Raw genomic sequence first — 25885 nt, 5'->3', positions numbered from 1 at the left:
AAAGGAAGGGTCTCAGGTTTGATAGAAGCATTGAGATATCACATCTCATGCTATAGGAAGGGTCTCAGGTTTGGTATAAGCATTGAGATATCACATCTCTGCTATCGGAAGGGTCTCAGGATAGGAATGGGAAGGACTTAGATATCACATCTCATGCTATAGGGAGGGTCTCAGTTTTGATATTAGAAGCATTGAGATATCACATCTCATGCTATCGGAAGGGTCTCAGGATTGGAATGGGAAGGAGTTGGATATCACATCTCAAGCTATCTCAGGATTGGAATGGGAAGGAGTTTGATATCACATCTCAAGCTATAGGAAGGGTCTCAGGTTTGGAAGGGGAAGGATTTGGATCACACATCTCATGTTTTAGGACGGGTCTCAGGTTTGGTATTAGAAGCATTGAGATATCACATCTCATGTTATAGGAAGGGTCTCAAGTTTGGTAGAAGCATTGAGATATCACATCTCATGCTATAGGAAGGGTCTCAGGATTGGAATGGGAAGGAGTTGGATATCACATCTCATGCTATAGGAAGGGTCTCAAGTTTGGTAGAAGCATTGAGATATCACATCTCATGCTATAGGAAGGGTCTCAGGATTGGAATGGGAAGCAGTAGTATATGACATCTCATGCCATAGGAAGGGTCTCAGGTTTGGTATAAGCATTGAGATATCACATCTCTGCTATCGGAAGGGTCTCGGGATTGGAATGGTAAGGAGTTTATATATCACATCTCATGTTATAGGAAGGATATCATGTTTGGTATTAGAAGCATTGAGATATCACATCTCATGCTATAGGAAGGATCTCAGGATTGGAATGGGAAGGATTTGGATATCACATCTCATGCTATATGGAGGGTCTCAGGTTTGATATTAGAAGCATTGAGATATCACATCTCATGGAATCGGAAGGGTCTCAGGATTGGAATGGGAAGGAGTTGGATATCACATCTCATGCTAAAGGAAGGGTCTCAGGCTTGGAAGGGGAAGGATTTGGATATCACATCTCATGTTGTAGGACGGGTCTCAGGTTTGGTACTACAAGCATTGAGATATCACATCTCATGGTATAGGAAGGGTCTCAGGATTGGAATGGGAAGGAGTTGGATATCACATCTCAAGCTATAGGAAGGGTCTCAGGATTGGAATGGGAAGGAGTTTGATATCACATCTCATGCCATAGGAAGGGTCTCAGTTTTGGTAGAAGCATTGAGAAATGACATCTCATGCTATCGGAAGGGTCTCAGGATTGGATTGGGAAGGAGTTGGATATCCCATCTCATGCTATATGAAGGGTGTCAGGTTTGGTATTAGAAGCATTGAGATATCACATCTCGTGCTATAGGAAGGGTCTCAGGATTGGAATGGGAAGGAGTAGGATATCACATCTCATGCTATAGGAAGGGTCTCAGGTTTGGTATTAGAAGCATTGAGATATCAATTCTCATGGTATAGGAAGGGTCTCAAAATTGGAATGGGAAGGAGTTGGATATCACATCCATGTTATAGGAAGGGTCTCAGGATTGGAATGCGAAGGATTTGGATATCACATCTCTTGCTATAGGAAGGGTCTCAGGTTTTTTATTAGACACATTGAGATATCACATCTCATGCTAAAGGAAGGGTTTCAGGATTCGAATGGGAAGGATTTGGATATCATATCTCATGTTATAGGACGGGTCCCAGGTTTGGTATTAGAAGCACTGAGATATCACATCTCATGGTATAGGAAGGGTCTCAGGATTGGAATGGGAAGGAGTTGGATATCCCTTCTCATGCTATAGGAAGGGTCTCAGGTTAGAATGGGAAGGAGTTGGATATCACATCTCATGTTATAGGAAGGGTCTCGGGATTGGAATGGGAAGGATTTGGATATCATATCTCTTGCTATAGGAAGGGTCTCATGTTTTTTATTAGAAACAGAAATATCACATCTCATGGTATAGGAAGGGTTTCAGGATTGGAATGGGAAGGATTTGGATATCACATCTCATGCTAAAGGAAGGGTCTCAGGTTTGGAAGGGGAAGGAGTTGGATATCACATCTCATGCTAAAGGAAGGGTCTCAGGTTTGATAGAAGCATTGAAATATTACAGCTCATGCTATTGGAAGGGTCTCAGGATTGGAATGGGAAGGAGTTGGATATCACATCTCATGCTAAAGGAAGGGTCCCAGGTTTGATAGAAACATTGAGATATCACATCTCATGCTATAGGAAGGGTCTCAGGTTTGGTATAAGCATTGAGATATCACATCTCTGCTATCGGAAGGGTCTCAGGATAGGAATGGGAAGGACTTGGATATCACATCTCATGCTATAGGGAGGGTCTCAGTTTTGATATTAGAAGCATTGAGATATCACATCTCATGCTATCGGAAAGGTCTCAGGATTGGAATGGGAAGGAGTTGGATATCACATCTCAAGCTATCTCAGGATTGGAATGGGAAGGAGTTTGATATCACATCTCAAGCTATAGGAAGGGTCTCAGGTTTGGAAGGGGAAGGATTTGGATCTCACATCTCATGTTTTAGGACGGGTCTCAGGTTTGGCATTAGAAGCATTGAGATATCACATCTCATGGTATAATAAGGGTCTCAGGATTGGAATGGGAAGGAGTTTGATATCACATCTCAAGCTATAGGAAGGGTCTCAGGTTTGGGAAGGGAAGGATTTGGATAGCACATCTCATGTTATAGGATGGTTCTCATGTTTGGTTTTAGAAGCATTGAGATATCACATCTCATGCTATCGGAAAGGTCTCAGGTTTGGAATGGGAAGGAGTTGGATATCACATCTCATGTTATAGGAAGGATCTCAGGTTTGGTATTAGAGGCATTGAGATATCATATCTCATGCTATATGAAGGGTCTCAGGATTGGAATGTGAAGGATTTGGATATCACATCTCATGCTAAAGGAAGGGTCTCGGGTTTGGCAGAAGCATTGAGATATCACATCTCATGCTATAGGAAGGGTCTCAGGATTGGAATGGGAAGGATTTGGATATCACATCTCATGCCATAGTAAGGGTCTCAGGTTTGGTATAAGCATTGAGATATCACATCTCTGCTATCGGAAGGGTCTCAGGATTGGATTGGGAAGGAGTTGGATATCCCTTCTCATGCTATAGGAAGGGTCTCAGGTTGGAATGGGAAGGAGTTGGATATCACATCTCATGTTATAGGTAGGGTCTCAGGATTGGAATGGGAAGGATTTGGATATCACATCTCTTGCTATAGGAAGGGTCTCAGTTTTTTATTAGAAACATTGAGATATCACATCTCATGCTATAGGAAGGGTTTCAGGATTGGAATGGGAAGGATTTGGATATCACATCTCATGCTAAAGGAAGGGTCTCAGGTTTGGAAGGGGAAGGAGTTGGATATCACAACTCATGGTAAAGGAAGGGTCTCAGGTTTGATAGAAGCATTGAGATATTACAGCTCATGCTATAGGAAGGGTCTCAGGATTGGAATGGGAAGGAGTTGGATATCACATCTCATGCTAAAGGAAGGGTCTCAGGTTTGATAGAAGCATTGAGATATCACATCTCATGCTATAGGAAGGGTCTCAGGTTTGGTATAAGCATTGAGATATCACATCTCTGCTATCGGAAGGGTCTCAGGATAGGAATGGGAAGGACTTAGATATCACATCTCATGCTATAGGGAGGGTCTCAGTTTTGATATTAGAAGCATTGAGATATCACATCTCATGCTATCGGAAGGGTCACAGGATTGGAATGGGAAGGAGTTGGATATCACATCTCAAGCTATCTCAGGATTGGAATGGTAAGGAGTTTGATATCACATCTCAAGCTATAGGAAGGGTCTCAGGTTTGGAAGGGGAAGGATTTGGATCTCACATCTCATGTTTTAGGACGGGTCTCAGGTTTGGTATTAGAAGCATTGAGATATTTTCTTTTATTTTTTATTTATTTGCATTTGTTAAGCGCGCTTGCAGCCCGTAAGGCATCGAGGCGCTGTTACAGAGGATACGCAAACTTAGGATTACAGACAGGTGCCAGGAGGGCTCTTAGTTACAGATTGGTAGGCATATATGCAGTGGACGATACAGGTTCAGGTTAAACAAAGAGTCTGGTTTTGATAGCCTTACGGAAGGCTAGGTGGGATTGAATGAGTCTTAGGTGAGGTGGCAGAGCGTTCCAGTGCGTGGCTGCTAGGGTGGGGAAGCTGGAGCCACCAGCGCGCACTTTCCCAGTAGTAGGCGTGACAATTGTGTTGGCATAAGGGGACCTGAGAGGTCTCGTGGCGGTGTGCCTAGTAATTCTGTTGGTCAGGTAAGGAGGGGCAAGTTCGTGAAGGCATTTGTGTGTGAGAGCAAGAGTTTTAAAGACAATTCTCTCTTTGACAGGGAGCCAGTGTGCTTGCCTTCTGATTTCGGAGATATGGTTTCTTCTTGAGGTACCGGTGGCTGCCCTTAGCGCATTGTTCTGGGCTAGCTGCAATTTGGCCAGGTTTTTGCTGGATGTCCCCACGAGAAGGGCATTACAGTAGTCAAGTCTTGACCCGATAATTGCCCTGGCAATCGTGAGGCAATTTTGACGGGCCAAGAAGGGCCTGGCTGCATTGAGGACTTTGGAGTAGTAGGCTGAGGATGCAGCGATAGCATTGACCTGTTTATCCATGGACAGGTCGGAGTCAAGGTAGACTCCGAGTGTCTTAACATGGTTCGAGACCTTGATTGGAATGTTATCAAGTGAGAAGGAGGCGTACTGATCTCCGAGGTTACCCAGAGTGAAGGGTGACCCAATGAGGAGGAGTTCGGTCTTTTCGCTGTTGAGGCACAGCCAATTCTCCGCCATCCAGGATTGGATGGTAGTGTAGATAGAGGTGAGGGTGTTGGAATCTGCTAGGTAGTCGCTCGTGAGTGGGATCAGTACCTGCGTATCGTCAGCATAGTTGGTATATGAAATACCAAGGGAATCCAAGATGCTAAACAGGGGCCTTGTAAAGAGGTTATAGAGTGTTGGGGCGATACAGGATCCCTGAGGGACACCGCAGGTGAGGAGGCTAGGGGTGGCGGCGGCAGCTTCAGAAAAGACTTTCATGGCCCTTTCTTGGAGAAAGGAGGTGATCCACTGGCAGGCTTTCGGGGAGAAGTTGGCTTGGGTGGCTAGGTGGTGACACAAGGTGTTGTGGTCAACCAGATCGAACGCTGCGGATAGATCCAGGAGCAGTAGGAGGGCAGGTTTGCCTGCATCTCTGAGGTCATCCATTTGGTTCTTTAGATCTAGGAGGGCCGTTTCAGTGCCATGTCGGGGGCGGAACCCAGATTGCCGCAGGCCGAGGAGACGGTTGTCCTCTAAGAACTTTTGGACCTGCAGGTAGGCTGCTTTGGCCAAGATTTTGAGCAGGAATGGTACAGTTGTGATGGGCCTGTAATTCCCCGGGACGGTTGGGTCGAGTGAGGGTTTCTTGAGGAGTGGGCGTACCCACGCTTCCTTGAGTCCTGATGGGACATGGCCTGATTGGAAGGAGGAGTTGATAAAGGCTGTAAGGAAGGGGGCGAGAGTATGTGCGGAGTCTTTGATGAGGCTGGCTGGGCAGGCATCGCCTTTACAATTGGAGGGTTTAATATAGTTGAGGAGGATGATGACCTCTTGCTCAGTGATGTCTTTGAATTCGAACATCGGGGATGACGTGGACTTGATGGGTGGCTTGGCGTGGATGTTCGCTATGATATGGGAAAGGGCTTTTTGGTGGCCACAAATTTTTGTTTGGAGGGTGTTGAGCTTCTCTAGCATGGCAGATTGAATGCTGTTGCACCACTTGTCATCTTTGATAACTGAGGAGGGGGGGGCAGATGGTTTTTCAAGTTCCCTGAAGATTGTGAATAGTTCCTTAGATCCTGACTTGGCGTCGGAGATCCTGGCGTTGAAGGAGGCAGCCTTTGCCAGTGTGATGTTAGTCTTGTAGGATTTGGAAATGGCTTTGAACTTCTGTTTAGTGGCTTCAGAGGGGTTTGCTTTCCAGGATGATAGTGCAATCCTCTTTTGCGCACGTTGGTCAAGGAGTTCTTTAGAGAACCATGAGTTAGCATGTTTGGCTTTCTTAGCTTTTTTGAGAGTCAGGGGAGCAATGGCGTCCACGGCTGACGTGATGACATCCTTGAAGGTGTCAGCTAAGGTGTCAGGGTTATTAGATGAAGGTGCCTGAAGGGCTGGGTTAAGGAGGTAGGGTGCTAGGTTCTCGACTGTGAGGAGGCGTGAGCTCCTGGCGTAGGTGGCGAGGCATGGTGATGGCGGAGAGAGAGCCACTTTTCTGGTTCCGAGGTTGAATTGGATGTAGTGATGGTCAGACCAGGGGATAGGGGTATTGGCCGTGATGAGAAGGGAGCAGTTGTGATGACTGATCCAGTCAAGGGTGCGCCCTTTGATGTGCGTGGTGTCAGAAATGGAGTGCACAAAGCTGATGTTGGAGAGTGCCTTCTTGAGGTGTTTCGCTGGGGAGTCTTTAGGGTCATTCAGCCCTAGGTTGAGGTCACCAAGGAGTAGAACCTGAGAGGTCTTTTTGATGTTGTGAGACAATGCAGGGATAAGGGTGTCATGGAAGTCCGTACATGGGCCAGGGGGTCTGTATACAATGTGCATGGATATGGTGCAGTTGGGCGAGACATTGATTTTTAGCGGGAGGTAGTCACTATTGCTATCAAGGATGCCTTCAACTTCTCTGATGGTAAGGGTGTCCCTCGCGATGAGGGCAACGCCTCCACCTCTCTGAGAGGTGCGGTCTTTCCTAAAAATGGAATATCCAGGTGGGATGGCAAGTGATAAGACTGGGCCTGAGCTTTCATTCAGCCAGGTTTCAGTAAGGATGAGGAGGTCGAGCTTGTTGTTTATGAGCAGGTCGTTGATGTCAAGGGCGTGAGCTGGTATGGAGCGGGCATTAAGCAGGGCGCAGCTTAGCATGTAGGCATGGGGAGGCGTGGGGATAGGTGGGCTGGTGGGTGAGGATGGAGTGTCAGAAGTACTAGGTGGTGTGGTCGAGGGTGTGGCAACAGTAGGATGAATAGGCACAGAAACATCATTGAGCTGCACAAAATCAAGTGTGGTCATGGGTGTGGCAACAGTAGGATGAATAGGCACAGAAACATCATTGAGCTGCACAAAATCAAGTGTGGTCATGGGTGTGGCAACAGTAGGATGAATAGGCACAGAAACATCATTGAGCTGCACAAAATCAAGTGTGGTCATGGGTGTGGCAACAGTAGGATGAATAGGCACAGAAACATCATTGCGCTGCACAAAATCAAGTGTGGTCATGGGGGCGGCAACAGTATGCGCTACAGGCATGGGTGCAGTAGGACTGAAGGGCGAAGGTTGTGGGGCAAAGTTAAAGTTCATAGTAGGGTTGGTGATCGTGAAGTATTGTTTGTTGACAAGACCCTTGATGATGAACTGTCGTGCCGTGGCAGAGCATGTGTGTGCTGGCCGCTGGCTTCTTATGCCCAACCTAACATTTCGGTAACCCAAGGTAGGGGTAGAACTGATGGGGTAGGTGGGCTGAGTGCGGGACCGTAGTCGCGCATTCCTGCTGTGGTACAGCAGAGGGCGTGTGTTTGCTAGCAAGGTAGGCGCACATGAAGGTTGTAGCATGGGGGCATTAATGCTAATGGCCTTACCTTGTACTGGTTTAACAAGGCGTGGGGGCGCCAACTGCGCCATCGAGCAGCGGAGAGCTGCAGAGAGAAATGCGGCCTTGGGGGAGTAACTGGCAGTTCTTGGGTGTCTGGGCTGAGGTGAAACTTAAGTTTCTGGGACACCACTCCTACCAAGAGAGTGCAGATTCTTCATTCCCTGAAGGGGAAACTGTTAATATATATTGTGCAGCGTGTCGCGTTTAGCTCTCTCATAGCATGAGGGAATTTTATGGCGAGGCGCGTGGTGTTTAATATTTGGTTAGAGCTGCAATATGCTCTGGATGCAGCGTGTGGAGTCGTGCTTCTTGTGCCTGGGACCGTTGGGAAGCTGGACCCCCGCTTTGCGTATGTTTGTATAGGGGCGTTTTCTGAGACGGGGCTTCCCGTGCCTCCGTTATACAGCAGTCTTATGTGGATGGGTTAACAGCCGGGCCTTGGTGTCGAGTGATTCGGGTTTCCCTGGGGGGGGGGAGGGAGGGGAACGGGACGCCTGGCTTGACACCCCCAAAACTCTGTGCCGCGGACACACCGAGGCTCAAGAGTCTCCTGTGCAATGACAGCCCCTGCGCAGGGGGGGCGGGGGGGTGGGGGAGGGGGCCCACAGCCGCCGAATCTACAGGTGCTCTCCGCTGTGCGGAGCGCCCGCGACCACCTTACTTGTTGCACGAGGTGTCCGCGGCGCCTTGGGGCCCCCTCCTTAAGAGCTTCACGCGTCTCTCCTCTGCTCTTGTAAACTGGGAGGCAGCTCTCGCGTTGTGTAGTTGCGGCGGGGACCGTTAGGTCGGGCCAAACTTCCGCGAGGAGATTTTTATGTGCAACTGCACTTCCCCGCTACAGAGCTTTTCAAAGTCCGCTGCTCTTCCAATTTCTTCTTTTTTCTTTATTTTCTCCTTCTTTTCCCCTTTTCCTTCAGTGGCGCACCTCGTTTGTCAGGTATAATAAGGGTCTCAGGATTGGAATGGGAAGGAGTTTGATATCACATCTCAAGCTATAGGAAGGGTCTCAGGTTTGGGAAGGGAAGGATTTGGATAGCACATCTCATGTTATAGGATGGTTCTCATGTTTGGTTTTAGAAGCATTGAGATATCATATCTCATGCTATCGGAAAGGTCTCAGGTTTGGAATGGGAAGGAGTTGGATATCACATCTCATGTTATAGGAAGGATCTCAGGTTTGGTATTAGAAGCATTGAGATATCATATCTCATGCTATAGGAAGGGTCTCAGGATTGGAATGTGAAGGATTTGGATATCACATCTCATGCTAAAGGAAGGGTCTCAGGTTTGGCAGAAGCATTGAGATATCACATCTCATGCTATAGGAAGGGTCTCAGGATTGGAATGGGAAGGATTTGGATATCACATCTCATGCCATAGTAAGGGTCTCAGGTTTGGTATAAGCATTGAGATATCACATCTCTGCTATCGGAAGGGTCTCAGGATTGGATTGGGAAGGAGTTGGATATCCCTTCTCATGCTATAGGAAGGGTCTCAGGTTGGAATGGGAAGGATTTGGATATCACATCTCATGTTATAGGTAGGGTCTCAGGATTGGAATGGGAAGGATTTGGATATCACATCTCTTGCTATAGGAAGGGTCTCAGGTTTTTATTAGAAACATTGAGATATCACATCTCATGCTATAGGAAGGGTTTCAGGATTGGAATGGGAAGGATTTGGATATCACATCTCATGCTAAAGGAAGGGTATCAGGTTTGGAAGGGGAAGGATTTGGATATCATATCTCATGTTATAGGACGGGTCCCAGGTTTGGTATTAGAAGCATTGAGATATCACATCTCATGGTATAGGAAGGGTCTCAGGATTGGAATGGGAAGGAGTTGGATATCACATCTCATCCAATAGGAAGGGTCTCAGGTTTGGAATGGGAAATAATTGGATATCACATCTCATGTTATAGAAAGGATCTCAGGATTGGAATGGGAAGGATTTGGATATCACATCTCTTGCTATAGGAAGGGTCTCAGGATTGGAATGGGAAGGAGTTCGATTTCCCTTCTCATGCTATAGGAAGGGTCTCAGGTTGGAATGGGAAGGACTTGGATAACACATCTCATGTTATAGGAAGGGTCTCAGGATTGGAATGGGAAGGATTTGGATATCACATCTCTGGCTATAGGAAGGGTCTCAGGTTTTTTATTAGAAACATTGAGTTATCACATCTCATGCTATAGGAAGGGTTTCAGGATTGGAATGGGAAGGATTTGGATATCACATCTCATGCTAAAGGAAGGGTCTTAGGTTTGGAGGGGGAAGGATTTGGATATCACATCTCATGTTATAGGACGGGTCCCAGGTTTGGTATTAGAAGCATTGAGATATCACAACTCATGCTATAGGAAGGGTCTCAGGATTGGAATGGGAAGGAGTTGGATATCACATGTCATGCTAAAGGAAGGGTCTCAGGTTTGATAGAAGCATTGAGATTTCACATCTCATGCTATAGGAAGGGTCTCAGGATTGGAATGGGAAGGAGTTGGATATCACATCTCATGCCATAGGAAGGGTCTCAGATTTGGTATAAGCATTGAGATATAACATCTCTGCTATCGGAAGGGTCTCAGGATAGGAATGGGAAGGACTTAGATATCACATCTCATGCTATAGGGAGGGTCTCAGTTTTGATATTAGAGGCATTGAGATATCACATCTCATGCTATCGGAAGGGTCCCAGGATTGGAATAGGAAGGAGTTGGATATCACATCTCAAGCTATCTCAGGATTGGAATGGGAAGGAGTTTGATATCACATCTCAAGCTATAGGAAGGGTCTCAGGTTTGGAAAGGGAAGGATTTGGATTTCACATCTCATGTTGTAGGATGATTCTCATGTTTGGTTTTAGAAGCATTGAGATATCACATCTCATGCTATCGGAAGGGTCTCAGGTTTGGAAAGGGAAGGATTTGGATTTCACATATGTTATAGGATGGTTCTCAGATTTGGTTTTAGAAGCATTAAGATATCACATCTCATGCTATAGGAAGGGTCTCAGGTTTGGAATGGGAAGGAGTTGGATACACATCTCATGTTATAGGAAGGATCTCAGGTTTGGTATTAGAAGCATTGAGATATCACATATCATGCTATAGGAAAGGTCTCAGGATTGGAATGGGAAGGAGTTGGATATCACATCTCATGCTAAAGGAAAGGTCTCAGGTTTGGAAGGGGAAGGATTTGGATCTCACAAATGTTTTAGGACGGGTGTCAGGTTTGGTATTAGAAGCATTGAGATATCACATCTCATGGTATAGGAAGGGTCTCAGGATTGGAATGGGAAGGAGTTGGATAGCACATCTCAAGCTATCTCAGGATTGGAATGGGAAGGAGTTTGATATCACATCTCAAGCTATAGGAAGGGTCTCAGGTTTGGATAGGGAATGATTTGGATTTCACATGTTACAGGATAGTTCTCATGTTTGGTTTTAGAAGCATTAAGATATCACATCTCATGTTATAGGAAGGATCTCGGGTTTGGTATTAGAAGCATTGAGATATCACATCTCATGCTATAGGAAGGGTCTCAGGTTTGGAATGGGAAGGAGTTGGATATCACATCTCATGCTATAGGAAGGATCTCAGGTTTGGTTTTAGAAGCATTGAGATATCAGATCTCATGCTATCGGAAGGATCTCAGGTTTGGTATTAGAAGCATTGAGATATCACATCTCATGCTACCAGAAGGGTCTCAGGATTGGAATGGGAAGGAGTCGGATATCACATCTCATGCTAAAGGGAGGGTTTCAGGTTTGGAAGTGGAAGGATTTGGATATCACATCTCATGTTATAGGAAGATCTCAGGTTTGGTATTAGAAGCATTGAGATATCACATCTCATGCTATCGGAAGGATCTCAGGTTTGGTATTAGAAGCATTGAGATATCACATCTCATGCTATCAGAAGGGTCTCAGGATTGGAATGGGAAGGAGTCGGATATCACATCTCATGCTAAAGAGAGGGTCTCAGGTTTGGAAGGGGAAGGATTTGAATATCACATCACATGTTATAGGAAGGATCTCAGGTTTGGTATTAGAGGCATTGAGATATCACATCTCATGCTATAGGAAGGGTCTCAGGATTGGAATGGGAAGGAGTTGGATATCACATCTCATGCTAAAGGAAGGGTCTCAGTTTTGGTAGAAGCATTGAGATATCACATCTCATGCTATAGGAAGGGTCTCAGTTTTGGTAGAAGCATTGAGATATCACATCTCTGCTATCGGAAGGGTCTCAGGATATGAATGGGAAGGACTTAGATATCACATCTCATGCTATAGGGAGGGTCTCAGTTTTGATATTAGAAGCATTGAGATATCACATCTCATGCTATCGGAAGGGTCTCAGGATTGGAATGGGAAGGAGTTGGATATCACATCTCAAGCTATCTCAGGATTGGAATGGGAAGGAGTTTGATATCACATCTCAAGCTATAGGAAGGGTCTCAGGTTTGGAAGGGGAAGGATTTGGATCTCACATCTCATGTTTTAGGACGGGTCTCAGGTTTGGTATTAGAAGCATTGAGATATCACATCTCATGGTATAATAAGGGTCTCAGGATTGGAATGGGAAGGAGTTTGATATCACATCTCAAGCTATAGGAAGGGTCTCAGGTTTGGGAAGGGAAGGATTTGGATAGCACATCTCATGTTATAGGATGGTTCTCATGTTTGGTTTTAGAAGCATTGAGATATCACATCTCATGCTATCGGAAAGGTCTCAGGTTTGGAATGGGAAGGAGTTGGATATCACATCTCATGTTATAGGAAGGATCTCAGGTTTGGTATTAGAGGCATTGAGATATCATATCTCATGCTATATGAAGGGTCTCAGGATTGGAATGTGAAGGATTTGGATATCACATCTCATGCTAAAGGAAGGGTCTCGGGTTTGGCAGAAGCATTGAGATATCACATCTCATGCTATAGGAAGGGTCTCAGGATCGGAATGGGAAGGATTTGGATATCACATCTCATGCCATAGTAAGGGTCTCAGGTTTGGTATAAGCATTGAGATATCACATCTCTGCTATCGGAAGGGTCTCAGGATTGGATTGGGAAGGAGTTGGATATCCCTTCTCATGCTATAGGAAGGGTCTCAGGTTGGAATGGGAAGGAGTTGGATATCACATCTCTTGCTATAGGGAGGGTCTCAGTTTTTTATTAGAAACATTGAGATATCACATCTCATGCTATAGGAAGGGTTTCAGGATTGGAATGGGAAGGATTTGGATATCACATCTCATGCTAAAGGAAGGGTCTCAGGTTTGGAAGGGGAAGGAGTTGGATATCACAACTCATGGTAAAGGAAGGGTCTCAGGTTTGATAGAAGCATTGAGATATTACAGATCATGCTATAGGAAGGGTCTCAGGATTGGAATGGGAAGGAGTTGGATATCACATCTCATGCTAAAGGAAGGGTCTCAGGTTTGATAGAAGCATTGAGATATCACATCTCTGCTATCGGAAGGGTCTCAGGATAGGAATGGGAAGGACTTAGATATCACATCTCATGCAATAGGGAGGGTCTCAGTTTTGATATTAGAAGCATTGAGATATCACATCTCATGCTATCGGAAGGGTCTCAGGATTGGAATGGGAAGGAGTTGGATATCACATCTCAAGCTATCTCAGGATTGGAATGGGAAGGAGTTTGATATCACATCTCAAGCTATAGGAAGGGTCTCAGGTTTGGAAGGGGAAGGATTTGGATCTCACATCTCATGTTTTAGGACGGGTCTCAGGTTTGGTATTAGAAGCATTGAGATATTTTTTTTTATTTTTTATTTATTTGCATTTGTTAAGCGCGCTTGCAGCCCGTAAGGCATCGAGGCGCTGTTACAGAGGATACGCAAACTTAGGATTACAGACAGGTGCCAGGAGGGCTCTTAGTTACAGATTGGTAGGCATATATGCAGTGGACGATACAGGTTCAGGTTAAACAAAGAGTCTGGTTTTGATAGCCTTACGGAAGGCTAGGTGGGATTGAATGAGTCTTAGGTGAGGTGGCAGAGCATTCCAGTGCGTGGCTGCTAGGGTGGGGAAGCTGGAGCCACCAGCGCGCACTTTCCCAGTAGTAGGCGTGACAATTGTGTTGGCATAAGGGGACCTGAGAGGTCTCGTGGCGGTGTGCCTATTAATTCTGTTGGTCAGGTAAGGAGGGGCAAGTTCGTGAAGGCATTTGTGTGTGAGAGCAAGAGTTTTAAAGACAATTCTCTCTTTGACAGGGAGCCAGTGTGCTTGCCTTCTGATTTCGGAGATATGGTTTCTTCTTGAGGTACCGGTGGCTGCCCTTAGCGCATTGTTCTGGGCTAGCTGCAATTTGGCCAGGTTTTTGCTGGATGTCCCCACGAGAAGGGCATTACAGTAGTCAAGTCTTGACCCGATAATTGCCCTGGCAATCGTGAGGCAATTTTGACGGGCCAAGAAGGGCCTGGCTGCATTGAGGACTTTGGAGTAGTAGGCTGAGGATGCAGCGATAGCATTGACCTGTTTATCCATGGACAGGTCGGAGTCAAGGTAGACTCCGAGTGTCTTAACATGGTTCGAGACCTTGATTGGAATGTTATCAAGTGAGAAGGAGGCGTACTGATCTCCGAGGTTACCCAGAGTGAAGGGTGACCCAATGAGGAGGAGTTCGGTCTTTTCGCTGTTGAGGCACAGCCAATTCTCCACCATCCAGGATTGGATGGTAGTGTAGATAGAGGTGAGGGTGTTGGAATCTGCTAGGTAGTCGCTCGTGAGTGGGATCAGTACCTGCGTATCGTCAGCATAGTTGGTATATGAAATACCAAGGGAATCCAAGATGCTAAACAGGGGCCTTGTAAAGAGGTTATAGAGTGTTGGGGCGATACAGGATCCCTGAGGGACACCGCAGGTGAGGAGGCTAGGGGTGGCGGCGGCAGCTTCAGAAAAGGCTTTCATGGCCCTTTCTTGGAGAAAGGAGGTGATCCACTGGCAGGCTTTCGGGGAGAAGTTGGCTTGGGTGGCTAGGTGGTGACACAAGGTGTTGTGGTCAACCAGATCGAACGCTGCGGATAGATCCAGGAGCAGTAGAAGGGCAGGTTTGCCTGCATCTCTGAGGTCATCCATTTGGTTCTTTAGATCTAGGAGGGCCGTTTCAGTGCCATGTCGGGGGCGGAACCCAGATTGCCGCAGGCCGAGGAGACGGTTGTCCTCTAAGAACTTTTGGACCTGCAGGTAGGCTGCTTTGTCCAAGATTTTGAGCAGGAATGGTACAGTTGTGATGGGCCTGTAATTCCCCGGGACGGTTGGGTCGAGTGAGGGTTTCTTGAGGAGTGGGCGTACCCACGCTTCCTTGAGTCCTGATGGGACATGGCCTGATTGGAAGGAGGAGTTGATAAAGGCTGTAAGGAAGGGGGCGAGAGTATGTGCGGAGTCTTTGATGAGGCTGGCTGGGCAGGCATCGCCTTTACAATTGGAGGGTTTAATATAGTTGAGGAGGATGATGACCTCTTGCTCAGTGATGTCTTTGAATTCGAACATCGGGGATGACGTGGACTTGATGGGTGGCTTGGCGTGGATGTTCGCTATGATATGGGAAAGGGCTTTTTGGTGGCCACAAATTTTTGTTTGGAGGGTGTTGAGCTTCTCTAGCATGGCAGATTGAATGCTGTTGCAATACTTGTCATCTTTGATAACTGAGGAGGGGGGGGGCAGATGGTTTTTCAAGTTCCCTGAAGATTGTGAATAGTTCCTTAGATCCTGACTTGGCGTCGGAGATCCTGGCGTTGAAGGAGGCAGCCTTTGCCAGTGTGATGTTAGTCTTGTAGGATTTGGAAATGGCTTTGAACTTCTGTTTAGTGGCTTCAGAGGGGTTTGCTTTCCAGGAGGATAGTGCAATCCTCTTTTGCGCACGTTGGTCAAGGAGTTCTTTAGAGAACCATGAGTTAGCATGTTTGGCTTTCTTAGCTTTTTTGAGAGTCAGGGGAGCAATGGCGTCCACGGCTGACGTGATGACATCCTTGAAGGTGTCAGCTAAGGTGTCAGGGTTATTAGATGAAGGTGCCTGAAGGGCTGGGTTAAGGAGGTAGGGTGCTAGGTTCTCGACTGTGAGGAGGCGTGAGCTCCTGGCGTAGGTGGCGAGGCATGGTGATGGCGGAGAGAGAGCCACTTTTCTGGTTCCGAGGTTGAATTGGATGTAGTGATGGTCAGACCAGGGGATAGGGGTATTGGCCGTGATGAGAAGGGAGCAGTTGTGATGACTGATCCAGTCAAGGGTGCGCCCTTTGATGTGCGTGGTGTCAGAAATGGAGTGCACAAAGCTGATGTTGGAGAGTGCCTTCTTGAGGTGTTTCGCTGGGGAGTCTTTAGGGTCATTCAGCCCTAGGTTGAGGTCACCAAGGAGTAGAACCTGAGAGGTCTTTTTGATGTTGTGAGACAATGCAGGGATAAGGGTGTCATGGAAGTCCGTACATGGGCCAGGGGGTCTGTATACAATGTGCATGGAAATGGTGCAGTTGGGCGAGACATTGATTTTTAGCGGGAGGTAGTCACTATTGCTATCAAGGATGCCTTCAGCTTCTCTGATGGTAAGGGTGTCCCTCGCGATGAGGGCAACGCCTCCACCTCTCTGAGAGGTGCGGTCTTTCCTAAAAATGGAATATCCAGGTGGGATGGCGAGTGATAAGACTGGGCCTGAGCTTTCATTCAGCCAGGTTTCAGTAAGGATGAGGAGGTCGAGCTTGTTGTTTATGAGCAGGTCGTTGATGTCAAGGGCGTGAGCTGGTATGGAGCGGGCATTAAGCAGGGCGCAGCTTAGCATGTAGGCATGGGGAGGCGTGGGGATAGGTGGGCTGGTGGGTGAGGATGGAGGGTCAGAAGTACTAGGTGGTGTGGTCGAGGGTGTGGCAACAGTAGGATGAATAGGCACAGAAACATCATTGAGCTGCACAAAATCAAGTGTGGTCATGGGTGTGGCAACAGTAGGATGAATAGGCACAGAAACATCATTGAGCTGCACAAAATCAAGTGTGGTCATGGGTGTGGCAACAGTAGGATGAATAGGCACAGAAACATCATTGAGCTGCACAAAATCAAGTGTGGTCATGGGTGTGGCAACAGTAGGATGAATAGGCACAGAAACATCATTGAGCTGCACAAAATCAAGTGTGGTCATGGGTGTGGCAACAGTAGGATGAATAGGCACAGAAACATCATTGCGCTGCACAAAATCAAGTGTGGTCATGGGGGCGGCAACAGTATGCGCTACAGGCATGGGTGCAGTAGGACTGAAGGGCGAAGGTTGTGGGGCAAAGTAAAGTTCATAGTAGGGTTGGTGATCGTGAAGTATTGTTTGTTGACAAGACCCTTGATGATGAACTGTCGTGCCGTGGCAGAGCATGTGTGTGCTGGCCGCTGGCTTCTTATGCCCAACCTAACATTTCGGTAACCCAAGGTAGGGGTAGAACTGATGGGGTTGGTGGGCTGAGTGCGGGACCGTAGTCGCGCATTCCTGCTGTGGTACAGCAGAGGGCGTGTGTTTGCTAGCAAGGTAGGCGCACATGAAGGTTGTAGCATGGTGGCATTAATGCTAATGGCCTTACCTTGTACTGGTTTAACAAGGCGTGGGGGCGCCAACTGCGCCATCGAGCAGCGGAGAGCTGCAGAGAGAAATGTGGCCTTGGGGGAGTAACTGGCAGTTCTTGGGTGTCTGGGCTGAGGTGAAACTTAAGTTTCTGGGACACCACTCCTACCAAGAGAGTGCAGATTCTTCATTCCCTGAAGGGGAAACTGTTAATATATATTGTGCAGCGTGTCGCGTTTAGCTCTCTCATAGCATGAGGGAATTTTATGGCGAGGCGCGTGGTGTTTAATATTTGGTTAGAGCTGCAATATGCTCTGGATGCAGCGTGTGGAGTCGTGCTTCTTGTGCCTGGGACCGTTGGGAAGCTGGACCCCCGCTTTGCGTATGTTTGTATAGGGGTGTTTTCTGAGACGGGGTTTCCCGTGCCTCCGTTATACAGCAGTCTTATGTGGATGGGTTAACAGCCGGGCCTTGGTGTCGAGTGATTCGGGTTTCCCTGGGGGGGGGGGGGGGGAGGGGAACGGGACGCCTGGCTTGACACCCCCAAAACTCTGTGCCGCGGACACACCGAGGCTCAAGAGTCTCCTGTGCAATGACAGCCCCTGCGCAGGTGGGGTGGGGGGATGGGGGAGGGGGCCCACAGCCGCCGAATCTACAGGTGCTCTCCGCTGTGCGGAGCACCCGCGACCACCTTACTTGTTGCACGAGGTGTCCGCGGCGCCTTGGGGCCCCCTCCTTAAGAGCTTCACGCGTCTCTCCTCTGCTCTTGTAAACTGGGAGGCAGCTCTCGCGTTGTGTAGTTGCGGCGGGGACCGTTAGGTCGGGCCAAACTTCCGCGAGGAGATTTTTATGTGCAACTGCACTTCCCCGCTACAGAGCTTTTCAAAGTCCGCTGCTCTTCCAATTTCTTCTTTTTTCTTTATTTTCTCCTTCTTTTCCCCTTTTCCTTCAGTGGCGCACCTCGTTTGTCAGGTATAATAAGGGTCTCAGGATTGGAATGGGAAGGAGTTTGATATCACATCTCAAGCTATAGGAAGGGTCTCAGGTTTGGGAAGGGAAGGATTTGGATAGCACATCTCATGTTATAGGATGGTTCTCATGTTTGGTTTTAGAAGCATTGAGATATCATATCTCATGCTATCGGAAAGGTCTCAGGTTTGGAATGGGAAGGAGTTGGATATCACATCTCATGTTATAGGAAGGATCTCAGGTTTGGTATTAGAAGCATTGAGATATCATATCTCATGCTATAGGAAGGGTCTCAGGATTGGAATGTGAAGGATTTGGATATCACATCTCATGCTAAAGGAAGGGTCTCAGGTTTGGCAGAAGCATTGAGATATCACATCTCATGCTATAGGAAGGGTCTCAGGATTGGAATGGGAAGGATTTGGATATCACATCTCATGCCATAGTAAGGGTCTCAGGTTTGGTATAAGCATTGAGATATCACATCTCTGCTATCGGAAGGGTCTCAGGATTGGATTGGGAAGGAGTTGGATATCCCTTCTCATGCTATAGGAAGGGTCTCAGGTTGGAATGGGAAGGATTTGGATATCACATCTCATGTTATAGGTAGGGTCTCAGGATTGGAATGGGAAGGATTTGGATATCACATCTCTTGCTATAGGAAGGGTCTCAGGTTTTTATTAGAAACATTGAGATATCACATCTCATGCTATAGGAAGGGTTTCAGGATTGGAATGGGAAGGATTTGGATATCACATCTCATGCTAAAGGAAGGGTTTCAGGTTTGGAAGGGGAAGGATTTGGATATCACATCTCATGTTATAGGTAGGGTCTCAGGATTGGAATGGGAAGGATTTGGATATCACATCTCTTGCTATAGGAAGGGTCTCAGGTTTTTATTAGAAACATTGAGATATCACATCTCATGCTATAGGAAGGGTTTCAGGATTGGAATGGGAAGGATTTGGATATCACATCTCATGCTAAAGGAAGGGTTTCAGGTTTGGAAGGGGAAGGATTTGGATATCATATCTCATGTTATAGGACGGGTCCCAGGTTTGGTATTAGAAGCATTGAGATATCACATCTCATGGTATAGGAAGGGTCTCAGGATTGGAATGGGAAGGAGTTGGATATCACATCTCATCCAATAGGAAGGGTCTCAGGTTTGGAATGGGAAATAATTGGATATCACATCTCATGTTATAGGAAGGATCTCAGGATTGGAATGGGAAGGATTTGGATATCACATCTCTTGCTATAGGAAGGGTCTCAGGTTTGGAATGGGAAGGAGTTCGATTTCCCTTCTCATGCTATAGGAAGGGTCTCAGGTTGGAATGGGAAGGACTTGGATAACACATCTCATGTTATAGGAAGGGTCTCAGGATTGGAATGGGAAGGATTTGGATATCACATCTCTTGCTATAGGAAGGGTCTCAGGTTTTTTATTAGAAACATTGAGTTATCACATCTCATGCTATAGGAAGGGTTTCAGGATTGGAATGGGAAGGATTTGGATATCACATCTCATGCTAAAGGAAGGGTCTTAGGTTTGGAAGGGGAAGGATTTGGATATCACATCTCATGTTATAGGACGGGTCCCAGGTTTGGTATTAGAAACATTGAGATATCACATCTCATGCTAAAGGAAGGGTTTCAGGATTCGAATGGGAAGGATTTGGATATCATATCTCATGTTATAGGACGGGTCCCAGGTTTGGTATTAGAAGCATTGAGATATCACATCTCATGGTATAGGAAGGGTCTCAGGATTGGAATGGGAAGGAGTTGGATATCCCTTCTCATGCTATAGGAAGGGTCTCAGGTTGGAATGGGAAGGAGTTGGATATCACATCTCATGTTATAGGAAGGGACTCAGGATTGGAATGGGAAGGATTTGGATATCATATCTCTTGCTATAGGAAGGGTCTCATGTTTTTTATTAGAAACAGAGATATCACATCTCATGGTATAGGAAGGGTTTCAGGATTGGAATGGGGAGGATTTGGATATCACATTTCATGCTAAAGGAAGGGTCTCAGGTTTGGAAGGGGAAGGAGTTGGATATCACATCTCATGCTAAAGGAAGGGTCTCAGGTTTGATAGAAGCATTGAGATATCACATCTCATGCTATAGGAAGGGTCTTAGGTTTGGTATAAGCATTGAGATATCACATCTCTGCTATCTCAGGATTGGAATGGGAAGGAGTTTGATATCACATCTCAAGCTTTAGGAAGGGTCTCAGGTTTGGAAGGGGAAGGATTTGGATCTCACATCTCATGTTTTAGGACGGGTCTCAGGTTTGGTATTAGAAACATTGAGATATCACATCTCATGGTATAGGAAGGGTCTCAGGATTGGAATGGGAAGGAGTTGGATATCACATCTCATGCTATAGGAAGGGTCTCAGTTTTGATATTAGAAGCATTGAGATATCACATCTCATGCTATTGGAAGGGTCTCAGGATTGGAATGGGAAGGAGTTGGATATCACATCTCAAGCTATCTCAGGATTGGAATGGGAAGGAGTTTGATATCACATCTCAAGCTTTAGGAAGGGTCTCAGGTTTGGAAGGGGAAGGATTTGGATCTCACATCTCATGTTTTAGGACGGGTCTCAGGTTTGGTATTAGAAACATTGAGATATCACATCTCATGGTATAGGAAGGGTCTCAGGATTGGAATGGGAAGGAGTTGGATATCACATCTCATGCTATAGGAAGGGTCTCAGTTTTGATATTAGAAGCATTGAGATATCACATCTCATGCTATTGGAAGGGTCTCAGGATTGGAATGGGAAGGAGTTGGATATCACATCTCAAGCTATCTCAGGATTGGAATGGGAAGGAGTTTGATATCACATCTCAAGCTTTAGGAAGGGTCTCAGGTTTGGAAGGGGAAGGATTTGGATCTCACATCTCATGTTTTAGGACGGGTCTCAGGTTTGGTATTAGAAACATTGAGATATCACATCTCATGGTATAGGAAGGGTCTCAGGATTGGAATGGGAAGGAGTTGGATATTACATCTCATGCTATAGGAAGGGTCTCAGGTTTGGTAGAAGCATTGAGATATCACATCTCATGCTATAGGAAGGGTCCCAGGATTGGAATGGGAAGGAGTTGGATATCACATCTCATGCCATAGGAAGGGTCTCAGGTTTGGTATAAGCATTGAGATATCACATCTCTGCTATCATAAGGGTCTCATGATTGGTATAGGAAGGAGTTGTATATCCCATCTCATGCTTTAAGAAGGGTCTCAGGTTTGGTATTAGAATTATTGAGATATCACATCTCATGCTATAGGAAGGGTCTAAGGATTGGAATGGGAAGGAGTTGGGTATCACATCTTATGCTATAGGAAGGGTCTCAGGTTTGGTATTAGAAGCATTGTGATATTACATCTCATGCTATAGGAAGGGTCTCAGGATTGGATTGGGAAGGAGTTGGATATCACATCTCATGCTATAGGAAGGGTCTCAGGTTTGGAATGGGAAGGGTTTGTACATCACATCTCTTGCTATAGGAAGGGCCTCAGGTTTGGTATGAGAAACATTGAGATATCACATCTCATGGTATAGGAAGGATCTCAGGATTAGAATGGGAAGGAGTTGGATATCACATCTCATGTTATAGGAAGGATATCAGGTTTGGTATTAGAAGCATTGAGATATCACATCTCATGATATAGGAAGGGTCTCAGGATTGGAATGGGAAGGTTTTGGATATCACATCTCATGCTATAGGAAGGGTCTCAGGATTGGAATGGGAAGGAGTAGTATATGACATCTCATGCCATAGGAAGGGTCTCAGGTTTGGTATAAGCATTGAGATATCACATCTCTGCTATCGAAAGGGTCTCAGGATTGGAATGGGAAAGAGTTGGATATCCCATCTCATGTTATAGGAAGGGTCTCAGGTTTGGTATTAGAAGCATTGAGATTTCACATCTCATGCTATAGGAAGGGTCTCAGGATTGGAATGGGAAGGGCTTGGATATCCCATCTCATGTTATAGGACGGGTCTCAGGTGTGGTATTAGAAGCATTGAGATATCACATTGCATGCTGTAGGAAGGGTCTCAGGTTTGGAATGGGAAGGAATTGGATATCACATCTCATGTCATAGGAAGGATATCAGGTTTTCTATTAGAAGCATTGAGATATCACATCTCATGCTATAGGAAAGGTCTCAGGATTGGAATGGGAACTAGTTGGATATTACATTCTTGTTATAGGAAGGGTCTCAGGTTTGGAATGGGAAGGAGTTGGATATCACATATGCTATAGGAAGGGTCTCAGGTTTGGAACGGGAAGGAGTTGGATATCTCATCTCATGCTTAAAGAAGGGTCTCAGTTTTGGTATCAGAAGCATTGAGATATCACATCTCATGCTATAGGAAGGGTCTCAGGATTGGAATGGGAAGGAGTTGGATATCACATCTCATGGTATAGGAAGGGTCTCAGGGTTGGTATTACAAGCATTGTGATATTACATCTCATGCTATAGGAAGGGTCTCAGGATTGGATTGGGAAGGAGTCGGATATCACATCTCATGCTATAGGAAGGGTATCAGGTTTGGGAAGGATTTGTATATCACATCTCTTGCTATAGGAAGGGCCTCAGGTTTGGTATGAGAAACATTGAGATATCACATCTCAAAGTATAGGAAGGATCTCAGTATTCAAATGGAAAGGAGTTGGATATCACATCTCATGTTATAGGAAGGATATCAGGTGTGGTATTAGAAGCATTGAGATATAACATCTCATGCTATAGGAAGGGTCTCAGGATTGGAATGGGAAGGAGTTGGACATCACATCTCATGCTATAGGGAGGGTCTCAGGTTTGGTAAAAGCATTGAGATATCAGATCTCATGCTATCGGAAGGATCTCAGGTTTGGTATTAGAAGCATTGAGATATCACATCTCATGCTACCAGAAGGGTCTCAGGATTGGAATGGGAAGGAGTCGGATATCACATCTCATGGTAAAGGGAGGGTTTCAGGTTTGGAAGTGGAAGGATTTGGATATCACATCTCATGTCATAGGAAGATCTCAGGTTTGGTATTAGAAGCATTGAGATATCACATCTCATGCTATCGGAAGGATCTCAGGTTTGGTATTAGAAGCATTGAGATATCACATCTCATGCTATCAGAAGGGTCTCAGGATTGGAATGGGAAGGAGTCGGATATCACATCTCATGCTAAAGGGAGGGTCTCAGGTTTGGAAGTGGAAGGATTTGGATATCACATCTCATGTTATAGGAAGTGTTAAGACGGATTTCTGAACTCTGTCCTGGTGGCGCAGAAGTTCAGAAGGCCAACCTAATTACTTGGAACAGGGTAACCTCTGGACGAGCCAGACCAATCAAGGTAGCGATCGCGGCGGTCAAGACTAGATCTCAAGAGGGGTGAGGGTGACTGAAAGCCCGCAATGAGCACACAAAACCAGAACACTTACAAACTACTCCAAACAGGTGTTATATCAAAAATATATACACATTTATTTTAAGGCCTTTAAAACAACGACTGTAGCGAGAAAAGCACAATATCACAATATTAAACCAACACATACCATATCAACACAATATATATACAAATACTACAGTCGCAAGCGTTTAAAGCACGAAATATGTAGTCCACCTGAAAGGGAAGGAAAACAGGCAGTGCGATAATGCTTTCGACTCAGTTCGCCTTCCTAGGCACCTAACTAGATGGAAGTCCGAGCCCTGCGAAGAGTGGAGCCTGGTGCTCAAAGTACCTGCACGCGCTGGTGCCAACGGGCAAAAGGAGAAGCTCTTCGAAGGAAGTCAGGCAGTTCGGGTTAGTGCACAGCAGAAGAAGAACAGGGTCCGCAACTCAAGCGCAGCCTCCACAGCGGGCAGAAGAAGAGCGCGAGTACGGGCGAAAAGGGTGCTGTTTTACACAGCGGGGAAAAGCAATGGGCTACTGCAGGAGGGCGACCAGATCCTAGCTATGCTACTCACCGGTCCCCGAAGCAAGCAGTCCCAGGCTTCTCCACGTTAGTTTCAGCAGCTGGCAGGTTCAGAAGAGCAGGGAACGCTTTGTAGTCGTGTAGAGCAAAAAGACGTCCCAATCGACGAAACCGGCACAGTTTGTTGCCGCAGCAGGACAACGGAGCGGCCGTGCGTATCTGAGTCAAAAGTACACTCCTCCCTTCAGACCTGGGAACGCCAAGTGCACGAAGCGTGGGAGAGTGACAAGGACTCGAGATACTGCACAACCTGGCGGCGGTTGCAGAGCCAGACTCCTTTGTAAGCTGGTCAGTCAACTGGATGGCCCAGAGACGCTTCCGAAGGCTTACTTGGCAGGAGATGGTTGAAGATGCCGGGAATAGCTGTTCCTGCTATCCCAAAGGTCGAAGCACCAGTACAGGCCTTCTGGTTCGATCAAAGGAGGACAGGGGCTCTCAGGACGACAGCAGTGCAAAGGAGGATTCCTTCAGCGGGTCTCCAGCGATTCCTCGGTCCAGCCTCTTGGTTGCAGGATACTTGGCTCCTGTATTCCTTCGTTCGTGAGAACTCAGGAGATCGACATGGTAGTGGTGTTTCCAGCCTCCTCTTATCCATGGTTCCCTTCGCGCCAAAACGGAGGGGAGCCAATGGGAGATCTGCTCATCAACACACATACCATACGTGGACCAATCACGGACCACGGTGGTCCCAAGCATTCACACCACCCTAGACTCTCTGGCACCCAGGATGTGTATTGGGACCAGACATCCCAGCCCACACCCTGGAGGCACACAAACGACATGTAGAAGCCCGCGAAAGCATCCGTGTTTCGCGGGAAAGTACATGCCCAAATAAGGAAGGTTTCCGGGTCGCTGGACCTGGGGAAGGTGAAGGGAGCAAGACGGTCAGTGGACAGGACAAAGGAGCCTCGTGGTCTGGCCATTTTGGGGAGCCAGGCCACCATTTTGGGTTCAGTGCAAAAACGTGCTCAGAACGCCAAAAGGAGCTCAAAATATACAAAACGATCGCTGCCACCATTCCAGTCCCTAAATGACTTGCACCGATCAAATACCATCCTAAACGAGTATCTAGGGCCTGTAGAAGGCTAGAGACCCAAGAGAGCTGTAACTTAGCTTACAGTGCCCTCTTGTGTCGTGTTGCACTAAAGCTGCGACACGATAAAAGAAACTACGGGAAACAACGTTCCCCGGTACTGACTGTCTTAAGGGCATGTCAGTTTCCCCGTAAGAAAGGAGCGAAAGCCCAGAGAAGTGCGGCAGAAGGCTGTACTTCTCTGGCAAAGTCAAGAACAAGGTTAAAAACAATAGCAAAAAGTTTAGGGGTTGCCACATGGAAGGAAGATTACCTACAATTACGAAATCTTTCCTAACACTCGCCCCTCCCAGACTATGGACAGGGGGAACTAATCCACCCCTGGATGAGTCTCATGTTCAGGTCGGTTAAACATTCTGGACAACCCATCAGCATTGCTATGTTGGACACCTGGCCTATGCTCAATAGTGAAGTCGAAGCCTTGAAGACTTATGGACCACCTAAGCAACTTTGGATTCTCCCCCTTCATGTTCATTAGCCACTTTAACGGCTTATGGTCAGTCTGCACAGTGAAGTGGGTCCCATAGAGGTAGGGCCTCAGCTTCCTTAGGGCCCACACAACAGAGAAACATTCTTTCTCTACCGTGGACCAT

The sequence above is a fragment of the Ambystoma mexicanum genome, chromosome 10 (genome assembly GCF_040938575.1).
Source record: "Ambystoma mexicanum isolate Mex_15411 chromosome 10, UKY_AmexF1_1, whole genome shotgun sequence".
Classification (NCBI taxonomy): Eukaryota; Metazoa; Chordata; class Amphibia; order Caudata; family Ambystomatidae; genus Ambystoma; species Ambystoma mexicanum.
Note: the sequence above shows the minus strand (reverse complement) of the source record.